Source organism: Megalobrama amblycephala, linkage group LG4, assembly GCF_018812025.1.
Source record: "Megalobrama amblycephala isolate DHTTF-2021 linkage group LG4, ASM1881202v1, whole genome shotgun sequence".
Lineage (NCBI taxonomy): Eukaryota > Metazoa > Chordata > Actinopteri > Cypriniformes > Xenocyprididae > Megalobrama > Megalobrama amblycephala.
Window position 1 is genome coordinate 36,498,759 of NC_063047.1, and position 13,617 is coordinate 36,512,375.

A 13,617-nucleotide genomic window follows, 5' to 3' on the forward strand; every position below is an offset into this window, starting at 1 on the left:
AACATTTATGCGTGGTTATTGAAAAAACAAAAAACTTAAGTCACTGAAATAAGGCCAAAAAAAGTATAGTAAATCTGTGTTTACAATACTTTAGGGTATTGGAGGTTGTAAACTAGAGTTTTTGCTTCAAAATTATGTAAAAATTATGCTGCCTACTCCTTCATATAAAACAATATATTGATTTAGTTTTTGTAAGACACTTTTTGCCAAGAAACACAGTATGCGTGGAGGTGTGAATCACCACTGAATAATGGGCCATTCTCACCTGAGAAGACAAAAGAATTGCATAGTAATGAGCTGAAATGACTTGCATATTAATGAGGCATTTCAGTCAGGTAGGCTGTGAAAAAAACCTTCTGTGATGTCTCAAGCTCATCATGATATATGAAACATACAGAAAAATATTATTACAATATAAAGTAATGGTTTTATATTATACTTTAAAATATAATGTATTTCTGTGATGCAAAGAGTCTGAATATAGGCTTTTAGTTTAAAAGCATGCACATTTGGAGAAATATTGGATTCTCATATGCTTATGTCAATTTTCTATACAGAGGAGTTATATTTATTTAATATTCATTGTCATTACTATGAGCGCTGGTGTTTTCAATTCATACTTGAAGTCGGAGGGCGCTCTCTGTGCATTTTTAGTCCACAAATTCATCTAAAAGAAGAAGAGGCTATTCCATGAATGGAGTTTCCAATTCATACTGCAGCCAGAGGGCGCTAAAGAAACAAAAACTCATCTAAAATTCATCTATAGAAGAAAAGAAAACAGGAACTAACTGCATGTCTTCTAGAGCTCGCTAACCATGACTTTTACATCCAGATAAACACTTTTCAAGACAATAAATACACGATTGAGACGATGAATGCATGTATTGCCTCTGAATTTGCGACTGAATAGCGCTGGCTCCGTGGGCGTGGCCGCATTAGCAGATAATGAGCTGAATCACGGACTTCTGTCATGGCTCTCTTTTCACACAGATTACATAAACACAGAAGGTTTGTTTTCGATTTGACTTACATGATTTAAAACCTGACATCTTAACGTTTTTTTAGATATAAGTTTAATTTTTCTGTGATTAGTATTCACTAAGTTACAGTTCATTTTCTGAGAACTATCAGATTGGACTTCGTTCAGAGGGAGAGGAGAAATCACGCATCATGTTAGTTTTCTTTATTTTACAAAAAGCACAACATTTTGTTTTTACTCTGAGTGTATACAAATAAAAGAAGATATTCTATAGTTTCAATTGATATATTACTTATGTCTCTATGACAAAAAATGACGGAGTATTTTAAGTCTGTTTTGCTGCAATGTGAAAAACAACCTGCAAAACGTGCCGGCGCGTTTTCAGACCTTAGAGTGTTAAGTGCCTTGGCTTAGTAAACTTGCTAGAGAGCCATGGTGTGCAGGGTAGAGGCAGCCCGTCCAGCAGCTCTGTATGTCTTGGCCATGAGAATGGAAGATAACTTACAGGCCTTGGATGGGAGATTCGGGTTACTCCTCCAGGCGGCAGCGCTCTTTGGACACAGCTGCATCGCAACCGTGCTCTCCACCAGGGGGATCCCCATGTATCCCTTGGCCACCCAACCATTGTGGGTAGTAAGGAGGGAAGTTTCATGCACCTCCGGGAAGGAGACTGACTCGGTGGGTTAACCCCCACTGTGATCCTCAGGTCACCCTTGCTGTTCACTGAAGTTGCCCTCTTCTGATGCCCAGAAGAGGAACTAGACTGGGGCATAGGTAAGGGGACTCCACCTTGTTTGAGGTACTGGAGTCTCGACACACCAACATTATGGTCATCTTCCTGCAGTGGGTACATGACTCATCCAGAAAAGCTACCTCAGTGTGCTTGATGCCCAGACACTTGAGGCAACGATCGTGATTGTCATCCAGCATCAAGTAACGACCACATCCAGAAACGCACGGGTGGAATATTAGCTTTAAAAAGATGCAGTGTCACATCCGGGTTTGCACTTTTAGGGAAATTAAACTCCCTTATAGTGCTGAAGTGCACAGGGGAAATGGCCACGGCACAGCTGGCAGGGAAGAGTGCAGCCTGCAGTGTGCAAAAAGTTTTTTTAGGGCTGTTATGAAACAGCAGGAAGTGCTCTGAAGGATCACGACCACCGCTGCAGTACCATCACACAAATGCTGGATAGCAGAGACCTCTTGGTGAAGAGCACTCGCAGATACTCGTAGACACACTCTCTGGTGAATGGAAGAGCAGAACAGTTGAACTGCTTGGCTACGAAGTGAAAAATTGAATGTGCATGCATCTGCTTCCGCATTTATACCTGCGCAGCGGGGTGGAGTGCAAGATGTAAATCTCTCACTCCAATGTACATTGGCTCATTTAGTTTATACTCAAAGCTGATTGCTGATTGGTCGAACGTGACTGACTGAAAGGGAACTTCAATGTAACGTGAGCATGACCACTATAGAGATGATAATCAAAACCAAACACATTTTTTGTTAGTTTTTGGCAGAGTATCAGAGGCATGAATTGTAGAGGCTCTGCCCTCTTCTAGAAAGCAGGGTAGGGAGCAGCAGCTCATTTATATTTAAAGATACCTGCAAGAAAATAGCATGTTTTTTCTTCCACTCAAAAATAGGCATATAAAACATGGTATAATAAATTATCTGCGGGGTATTTTGAGCTGAAACTTCTCAGACACATTCTGGGGACACTTGAGACTTATATTACATCTTGTATAAAAGGGCATAATAGGTCCCCCTTAAAGGATTAGTCCACTTTTAAATAAACTTATTATATTATAATTTACTCACCCCCATGTCATCCAAGATGTCCATGTCTATCTTTCTTCAGTCGAAAAGAAATTAAAGTTTTTGATGAAAGCATTATTCTCCATATAGTGGACTTCAATGGGCACCAAACAGTTGAAGGTCAAAATGAATTTCACTGCAGCTTCAAATTGTTCTACACGATCCCAGACGAGGAATAATGGTCTTATCTAGAGAAACCATCGCTCATTTTCTAAAAAAAAAAAATAAATAAATAAAAAATAATTTTTTATACATTTTAACCAGAAATGCTCATCTTGAACTAGCTCTCTTCTTCTCTATTAGAATTCTAAGACACTGCTAAGTGTATTACTGCCCTCCACAGGTCAAAGTTTGAACTAATTTTTATATGCAATATGCTAGTTCAATAGTATATAATAATTAGTTCAAACTTTGACCTGTGGAGGGCAGTAATACACTTAGCAGTGTCTACACTGCCGAACTAGCTCAAGATGAGCATTTCTGGTTAAAATGTACAATTTTTTTTTTTTTTTTTAGAGAATGAGTGATTGTTTCTCTAGATAAGACCCTTATTTCTCATCTGGGATCGTGTTGAACAATTTGAAGCTGCAGTGAAACTAATTTTGACCTTCAACTGTTTGGTGCCCATTGAAGTCTACTATAAGGAGAATAATCCTGGAATGTTTTCATCAAAAACTTTAATTTCTTTCGACTGAAGAAAGAAAGACATGAACATCTTTGATGACATGGGGGTGAGTAAATTATCAGGAAAAGTTTATTTAAAAGTGAACTAATCCTTTAAGAAATTCAAACGATAAAAATCGTTATTGGTTTAATGTGTCGTGACTGATTGCTGTAGCGACTCAGCTCAAGCAGCTCGTGAACCGATCATCTCTTCTTACTAGTTCATTTATAGCATCAAATAAACATGAATGAACATGAGAAGGAATGTTGTTTCAAACATGGAAAGACGTCAGTACACACCATTTTTCAAGTTTAAGTCCACCGAGGTGGACCTGAATGCTTTGTCAGACAAAATGACGGATTCGGCGTTCTGATTAGTTAGATCGCTTGTCAATCAAATTCCCGGCGAAGGGTCAATTGATTCGGTCCGGAATCGGGCAGTGAGCACACACGCATCCGGCCCGATCGCTGCAGACAGAAGCGGGCCAAGTGGTAAGTCTCCGGCAGGTGAGAATCTAACCGGAACTGGGCAGAGTGTATTTTGCTATCTGAGTGTATTTTGCTAACACGTGTTAACTTTCAACTTTGTCTGCATTTTAGTTTGCTGATAAATGGCTAAAATGTAAAGTTAGCAACGCTAGAACTGATATGTAGGGTCTGCGTGTGTGAGTGAGGCGCCCGTGCGATCAATTAGGTTTAATAAAATAAATATAAATATTTTAATAAAATAAAGAAAATGAATACAAAGCTAGCATAGACTGTACTAGACCTACTTGATGCACAGTTTTTCTCTTTTGTTTTGCTAATCTGTTAATCTGCTAATATTTCCTGTAGGCTAGTCCTATTTTTTTTTTTTATTCCTTGTAGGCTATATTATTCTGTTTTTCTTTGCTTTGCAGGTGAATCCTAATGTTCTGTTGATATTGCCATTTGCGCATCCAAAGTGAAATCCCTGACATTTGTGATATTTTAAGACACGCATCTATTCCAATTAAATTTTAATTTGACATTTTAAACGTGCAGTTTAATGGTTAATGATCAGTTAGTGAGTGATAGTCGGTCAGGAAAATAATCTAAATGTTCTCAAAACTGTTCTCCACCAGATTTACTATGTTGCACACTCAAGTTCCCACTGACTCAAAAACTTTCGTACACGAGCTGAGACCTGACGTGAGATTTGATCACAGCCACCACTCACACTCATATTGATAAATGCCAAATTTCGCATGGAAACGAGCGTACGCACAGTTTTCTGGTGTACTATTGTTTGATAAATGAGGGCCTATGTGTTTTTAGTACAGTGGAAGTACAATAGCCATACAGTGATAGTCAATGTTGTTTCACTCCAACGTTCATCAAAAATTCTTTTGCGTTCTGCAGACTAGGGTTTTGAATGTCATGAAAGTGAGTAAATGATGACAGATTTTTTTTATTTTTTATTTCTGGATGAACCTTATTGTCATCAATGCATGATTTTATTCTTATCACCGTTTGCTCTTTTTCTGACATAGAAAGGTTTACCAGTCTAGTAAACTAATATTAGGGTACAATCCAGACATAAGTAAGTTCCCTTTGAAAGAAAAGAGAAAAGAAGACAAAAAAAACCAAAAAAAAAAACAGGTGGTGAACTTAACCTCACATTAATATTTTATGCATATGACCTTTGAAGTTGATATGTGTAATGTGCAGTTTGCCTCTTTCTCACAGGTGTTTAGAATGACTCCTCTACACATGAAAGAAACCTCCAAAAGAACCCTTTGTTGCTTCCCCATGCATGAGAAACATTCAAATGGGTGAACTTAAAGTCCAAATAAGGTGATATAGTCAGTTAAACACTGTTAGAGGCATCAGTTTTAAATGTTTGATTTACTATCCTCTTTGTGTTGCATGGCATCTAATTCAGCACTCGTGCTGGTATGTGTGCGTCTGTAGGTTTGTTCGTGTGGGCCTGTGTGTTTATAAGAGTTTGTAATGTGTGCATTTCAGACCGGTTGAACCTCTTCACCTGGTCTAATCACACACACGCACAGTACTGGTTAAGATGACCTCTAATATTCTCTAGCAACATCAACAGTAAGAGATCTGTGTGTGGATTCACCAGGTGCTACTGTTGAAGAGGAAGAGGATGAAGAAGACTAATCTGGCCACCTGGCTGATAGGTCTCAAACACCTGTGTTGGATCTTTCACTGAGAGTCTAATGGCTTAATTTATACAGCTGATAATTGCTGCACTATAACACACTCCAATAACTTTTAAATTCATGAGACAATCCAGCCCCTGTGTGTCCTGTCCATTCTTAAACATGTATTTGCACCTGGTGAACAGTGGCTGTGGCACTGATATAGAAAAGGGTCTTTCCTTTAGACAAGGTTTGTTATCTCTGCTAAGTGTAGGCCTTAGACAACCTGGTGCTGTACTACAGCTCGACAAAGGCTGACATAAAAATAGCCTGTTTTTACTGATGTCGCTGATAGGGTTAAGTTTGTCTGAGAGTGTGTGTGGCATAGAGAGAAAATGTGTGAGTGTGACTGTGTGAGTGAATGGTGACTGCACTGACAGGGCCACCCATTTAGTCTCAGCAAGTGGCCCACCAGAGGAGGGGCAAAAAAATACAACCTCCATGTGCCCCTTTGCCTTTTGCGATCCGTCCTTACCCAACCCCAATCATGAAATTACACTACACAGTCTAATTATTACTGTTACACTGACCCAGTTCCCAGACTGTATAAGAACAGAGTTCTTGTATCAGCTATCAAGTGCTGCAGAAAATGGCAATTATGTTCCACTCAAGTAAAATAAACATTATATTATCCATATGTACTGTATGCCTTTTGTACACATGCAAATGCTCATATAATTTCCTTCGGTTTAGCAATAATATGAAATAGCTGATGCCATTTCTGGGACACATTTTATTTACTGGTTACACTTTGTTTTGTTGGTCCCCTTTAATATTCTGTTGAATATGAATAACGTTGCACCTAACTCTCATTACAACTAATTCTCATTGGAGTATTAGTAGACTGGTAGGGTTAGGATTAGTAGAATAAGTTGACGTACTTGCAAAGTAACTTATAATCAGAAGAATGTGATTCGGACCATCAAAATAAAATGTTAGCATATATTAAGCAGACAGTCTACTAATACGTTAATGACCGGTAGTTGACATGTAGGTGCAACATTACTTATAATCAAGAGAATGTCTAAAGTGGACCATTAAAATAAAGTGTTACCTATATGTTTACTATAAGTAGAGAATTGTAAAGAATACTTTTAAGAATATGTGTAAAAAAGCAATGCAGAATTAATTTTTTTCTTCACAGCATATTAAGGATTTTTTTAGTCCTTGAATTGACCTTAAATATTAATCAACAATACTAAATTACCAAAAAATGTGGTAACATATTTCATTTATTTTTCTAAAATTAATGTTAATTTTTTAATTTGTGTTTTAGTTGCGAGTCTTATAGTTGTAAACTATACTGTATGAGTTTGATTCACTTACAAGAACTGACTCAATAGAGTCATTTGTTCAGGAATCGGTCTAATCTATTCACGTTGTCTGTTTTGTGATGCAGATTCTGGAGTAGTTTTGTGATGCTGTTGAATAAATAACAGTAAACAATACAGGAAACAGTATTTGATTGTCATGTTCCATTCGCATTGGCAGTAGAATACACATGTGAGAACTGTGAACGATCGTCATTTGGTTCTGGTATTTTGAAAATGTAACCGCTTCTGAATAAGAAATAAAGGTTACGCTTTATTTTAATGTGTCCCTATTACTGTGTTATTAGAAGTACTGAGTAATATTAATTAAGTACATGTACTTACTTTAGTTACAGAAGGATTAGGGTTTGGTTTAGGGTTTGTTGCATGTAATTATGCCTAATTTATGGTTATTACTATAGTAAATACATGTAACGTGTAACAAGGACACATTAAAATAAAGTGTTACCGAAATAAATTCCAAATAAGAACTGCTTCTTGATTCCCAAACCTAATAGCTAAGCTACAGATCAAGTGATGACAGTCAGAAAGACCACCCTCAATGTGACACCACCAATTTGTGTGGGTGTGAGAGAAAGGTGGAGAGACGGAAAGAGAAAACAATGAAGCCTGAGAGAAAATTACAGGTTGTTAGCACTCTTTTGATCCGTTTGTACGGCTGTCCATATTTGTGTACAGGAGATGTTGTATTATACTCTTAAGATGTAAATGATGAACAGTTGATGAATATACTGTATGCTGCTGAACAAAACAGTTGTGAGCACTTTTATCTGATATTTTAGTGGAAAATCCTGCATTTTATCCACTAACCACTCACAATCCAGTGTAGCCTGTAGACGTGCTAAAATTTCACACCACTAATTACAGCAATAGTCAGAGTCAAGCATAAGAAAATACTAGAAAAAGATGTTTTCATTAGATTTAATCTACAATTTGTCCTTAATTTACAAAGAAAACACAGTGTTCTTGTATGTGAGGAATTCAGGAAATGTTTGTTTAAAGGCTGTCTCCCCTACTGATGTTCTGAGGGGTGAGTAAACAGCCGATCATGTGGCCAGTGACAGAAGCCTCTACTGTGTCAACAACGTCACTGTGAATAGCAGCTGATGGAGGCCAACACAAACACTGAATGACGGTTGTATCACTTCAGAAGCTCTGAACTGCCTTCCTCCTCACCTGTCTAAGAAGCAGCACTGACTAGGATTGTTAGTGGTCAGTGCTGTAGTAAGGTTCATTTGTGTGCTCGTCAAAAAGTGTTAAGTGTACTAAGTGTGCAAATGTGTACTGCAAAACACCCTAAACCCCATGTTTAAAATTTTCTGCTTGTTTGCTATTAGTTTTTTTATTGCTTTGGTGCAATTTTCACAAGCAGTTGGTGAATTTTCATAACTCATAGTTCTAATATCAAAACAGATCATCAAAAGTGCACTTTTTTTGTGTGTTAGTACAATACACAAAATCCCAAAGTATCCTTTTTACTTTTTAAGTGTTTTATCTATATAAATGTTTCATTCACAGTATGTCTTTCATAAAGCTCTTACTATCAGATGGCACCAAGTACAGCATTTTACATTACAGTATACCATGTGATACTGTAAACAGATTACCATGGTAGAGACTGACACATTACTTTAACTCACCCTTAAAGGTGCAATATGTAAGAATTTTGCAGTAAAATATCCAAAAACCACTAGGCCAGTGTTATATATTTTGTTTAACTTGAGTACTTACAATATCCCAAATGTTTGCAACTATTTGTAAATCATTAGAAAATTGCAATTTTAACCAAGGCTCCGGAACGTGTGAGGAGTCGCCTGTCAATTGCGTCAATTTCCGGTTTTATATATTGTAGAAACCATGGAAACACCATGCTTTAATATTGAAGCATTGAAGCATGCTTTGCAAGACACTTTAATATATTCCATGTTTTAATAGACAAAGGAACAACTGTTTTGATATATTTATAGACAGAAAACAAATTATTGTTATATAGCTCAACACGTTTAGTCTTATTGTTTAAATCAATTTTCTTGATTTTTTGCGAGTACCATGCTTTACCATGCCTCAGAGAAAAACACTATTTTGTGAAGTAGCTAACATAGATGCAGCTGCTATGTCAGATGCAGCTTTATTTTTAGTAATAGTAATACAGCATTTTCTCCATCATACAATATGTTTTAAAATTAATTGCATGCCATTTATCAACACAAGCCATCCAGCATTTAATATGATAGAGTTCAGATGCAAAACCCTCTAAATCCATCAGACTTCTTTTCTTTAAAATGAGCATTTTTTACCAGGCTTTTACGATCAAGTTCAGGAGTTTCATTTTAAAGGTAATGATAAGGTTATTAGCTAGTGAATAAAATATTTGTTTATTTCAAAAATGTCACTCTAGACAATTTATTGGTTTTTAACAAGTTAGATTTTCTTTTGCGTCAAAACCAGCTAAATCCACTTGTGCTTTTTTTGCAAAAACCTCTAAATCCACCTATTTGGGACAAGACATGGTAAATAGTTGAAAAATCACTAAAGATGCAACTAGAAACCCTGAAAAAGATGAGAGCACAATCATTTCAAAACTAAACAGTAGACAAACCTCTTTACACAGGGATCTAACACGTCTCTTCTATTCAGCCTCCACTTTTTGCCTCCTCCGCTCCGTTTTTGTGGCACAGCTTCCATATGAGGCAGAAGAACAGCATCTTGTTTGACTTTGTCTTTGGTGAAATAGAGCTGTTGTTTGATGTATAATAAATCCGATTCCTTCAAAGTAACGGCACTGCACGAAGAACTGTTATGTGCATGATACAACTGCGACCAAGCCATTTCCACTGTAGGCTATTTTGCCTTATGACAGGCGGAGTTTTGAGGTAAATAACGTTTTCTTCTGCCATTCAATATTAGTAGGACAGGCTGATCCATTTCATCGTACTCCATCTTTTATTTTAAAAATCTCAATCTGAATCTGACTCTAAAAAAATCTCCTCAGCGCACCGCTATATTGAAACCGCTCGGAATCATATGATTCGATTCGCGCCTTCTGATTGGTTCTCGGAATATAGCGGCTTTTGCTGGCAAAGGGAAGTGCCGTCTAGAGGCTTTTGCCAACAAACCGATATTTCTGAATGGGCTGACACTGCGATTTAGAGGATTTGAAGCACGTGATTTGTTGAACGTGTACTATGTGCCGTAAGCATTCGTTCAATGTCATTATCTCATTTTTGACAGAGATGGCGTTTAGCGGCTTTTGCATCTGAACTCTTCTATTCTTAAATCGATTTAGCTTACTGCAGTGTGCAACAAGTGTCTCACAGCAGCCGCCGAGCGAATGCATAGAGTAACGTTATAACATTTTCAACACACTCAAATGTATCTAATTTGATAAACAGCGCTGTGTTACCTCATACTCATAACCGGAAAAGCAGAAGCAGCACCGGCGATTGTGGCATAATAAAAGTTCCGAAGCTCGTGTGTTGCGCAATCGCTCCAGCGGCCTCGTTCAGCTCCCACAACCCTCGGTCCTGCTCTGCTTCATACTACAGTAATGTTAATAATCGCATCCATGAACATGATTTCTTCCCGAGTCCTATCTAATTGTTTTCCACCGGCTGTGAGGTGAAGACCACATGTCCCAAGATTCCGCGTTCAAACTTAGCGTCATCAAGCTACGCCATCAAGTGCTTTTGAATAGGCCTCTAGCAACCTCTAGCGGACAGAAAATCTTACATACTGCATCTTTAATAAAGGTCAACAGTCATATGGTACAGTGAAAACATTTACTGTATTGGCATCAAACTCTGTTCTAGCACAAAACCTCATGGCCGTTTCAAAGCTTTGTCACACCTTTTGATAACACACTGAATAGATACTATTACAAACATTATGGATTTTATGTCTATTATCTAATTTAGGTAATGTAAGTGTATTTTCTAAAGTGGCATCTGTAGTCTGTTTAACTGTAATTTTTTTCAGCAACAAGGGTGATTTGAAATATGTCTTGCATTGTTTGCTTTTGAATGAACTGATAAATGTAATTAAAAGAAGATCATACTGTTGTTTCGGTGATTAAACCAAATGTTCTCTTTACATATCACAATGATCTTGTGTTTTGAAACAATGATTATGTAGAATGACAATATGTACAACTAGAATGAAAGCATGAGATCAGGTTTTGAAAGAATGAGTAGCTGTGTTACAAGTGTGATCAGTTTAGATTTTTTTACTAAGAGTTTTGAAAATGTACACTTTACTTGTGAAAATAGTACCAAAGCAAAAAAAAAAAAAAAAAAAAAAAAAAAAAAAACTGTAAAGGGATATTCCAACCAAAATTGAAAATGCTCTCATCATTTATCCATCCTCATGCCGTCCCAGATGTATATGACTTACTTTCTTCTGTGGAACACAAAGAAAGATTTTTTAGAAAAAATAATTACTCTCTGTGAGTCCATATAATGTAAGTTGATAGAACCCTCAAAGTTGAACATTAAATCAATGTATTCTGAAGTGAAACGATAGGTGTATGAGAAAAATACTAATATTTTAAACTTCTTAAGCTATAAACCATCACTTCTAGCCAACTGTCATATATTCACGTGTTCATGCTTGAAATAATAAAGCTTTCACAAAGCTCTCATAAATCCACATATAAAAGCTGGCCAGAAGCAATGGTTTATAATTTAATACAGAATACATACATGATGTAAATAAACATAGTTGAACACACCCACAAACATACACAATTAAACACTCACACTGTACAAATGGTATATTCTATCCCCTAACCTTAAACCTACCCATCACAGAAAACCTTCTGCATTTTTAGATTTTCAAAAACATCACTTGGTATGATTTATTAGCTGTTTTCCTCATGGGGACCAAAAATTGTCCCCACAAGGGCAAGGTGGACACCCTAGGACACCAGGACACCCCTCCACCCACACACACACGCACACGTATCTCCTTCTTCACAGACTTTTTTGGTCCCGGAAGCCATGAGACGCTAGTGAGAGATAGTGTTCTCCTGGCTGATCGGGACATTTTCCACTCTTTATCTGCTTGACGCCTCTGCAAGGTGGGTTCCCAGACTAAGGGGGCACACTTTCCTTTTGATACGCTTCTTCTGGTAAAAAACACCCCCACCCTCCCATCCACCCACTCCACACATACATTAAAATCTGTTTGTTTATCTCGAGCAGATATTGCTCTATTTTCAGAATGGGAAACAAGCTTTCTAGATTTGGGACGCCAATTTCGTGCTTGCTTTGTGTAGCTGCGTCATACTCTTTGACAATGTTTTTCTTTCTCTGTGTAAACATTTGACATTTCCCATTGTGAGATTTACTTTATATTGGCTATTTAGAGATTGCGTAATATATATAGCTCTGCCAACACACTAACATCAGTGACCTGCTACAATCTCCCATCTGTGCTGGGGAGTGGGTATTTCAAAATCTAACATGAATCAATGAAAGTGATAATGACACATTGTTCCTCTCTGCTTGCAAAGGAGACTCTGGGACGCAGTGACAATCGCAAACTGTTGATGAGGCATGCCATTTTTCTCTTGCGCCCACTGTGTGTTATGGTAACATTTTTCCTGTTCTGAATTTCTTTTCTTTCACACCTACAGTTTAACAGTCCTTTCTCAGCCGGTCTAAAGGCCACGGGCCTCCCCAGACTGCACTCTGATAAAGGCTGATTTATGCCACATCTTGAAGGGGAGCAGCGTGGGCAAACATCCTGTGCTACAATCTATAACTCTTCTCTTTCTCTCTAAGAGCATCTTGTGCTTCAATCGAAGCAAGAACATCTGTACGTCTGTACAAAGTCACACGATCAGAGTGACAAATGTTTACTACCATCAAGTAGTTACAGTCATTAGGATTTTTCTTTTGAAATAAATTATCCTTATACTTTTATTCAGCAAGGATACATTAAATTGATCAAAAATGCCAGTAAAGACATTTAGATAACACTTTAGATTTACCCTACCTAAACTTAACCACTACAACACTTACTTACTTACAATAAGCAGCTAATTAGGAGTTTATTGAGCGAAAAACGCCTTGGTAATAGTGAATATGTGTACCCCAATTTAAAGTGTGACTGACAATTATAATGTTACAAAAGATTTCTATTTCAAATAAATGCTGTTCTTTCGAACTTTCTATTCATCAAAGAATCCTGAAAAAAATCACATTTTCCACGAACATACGTATTAACCAGTACAACTGTTTTCTACATTGATCAGTTAGTCAGTTAGTCATCTTTATTTTTATAGCAGTTATAGAGTACAGATTGTTTCAAAGTAGCTTTACAGTGATCAACAGGAAAATAATAAGGCAAACAGAGTTGAATTCGGCTTTAAAGCAGCTCTAAAAAAAAGTCATTGCTCAGCTGAAGTCAGTTTAGAGTTGATTTAGTTCTGTTTAAAGATAATCAATTATTAAATTAGCTCAGTTCGGACATAAAGCAATTGATAATAATAGGAAAGCAGCCTTGCTGAGCACAAGATAATAAATCTCAGATTTTTAATATGGTCTCAGACTTTTGGAAATCAAGATCATACATACACTATACCTTTGTATATGTAGAGCGAGATCCATGTTTTGCACAAATATGCATTGTAAAATACATAAATTTA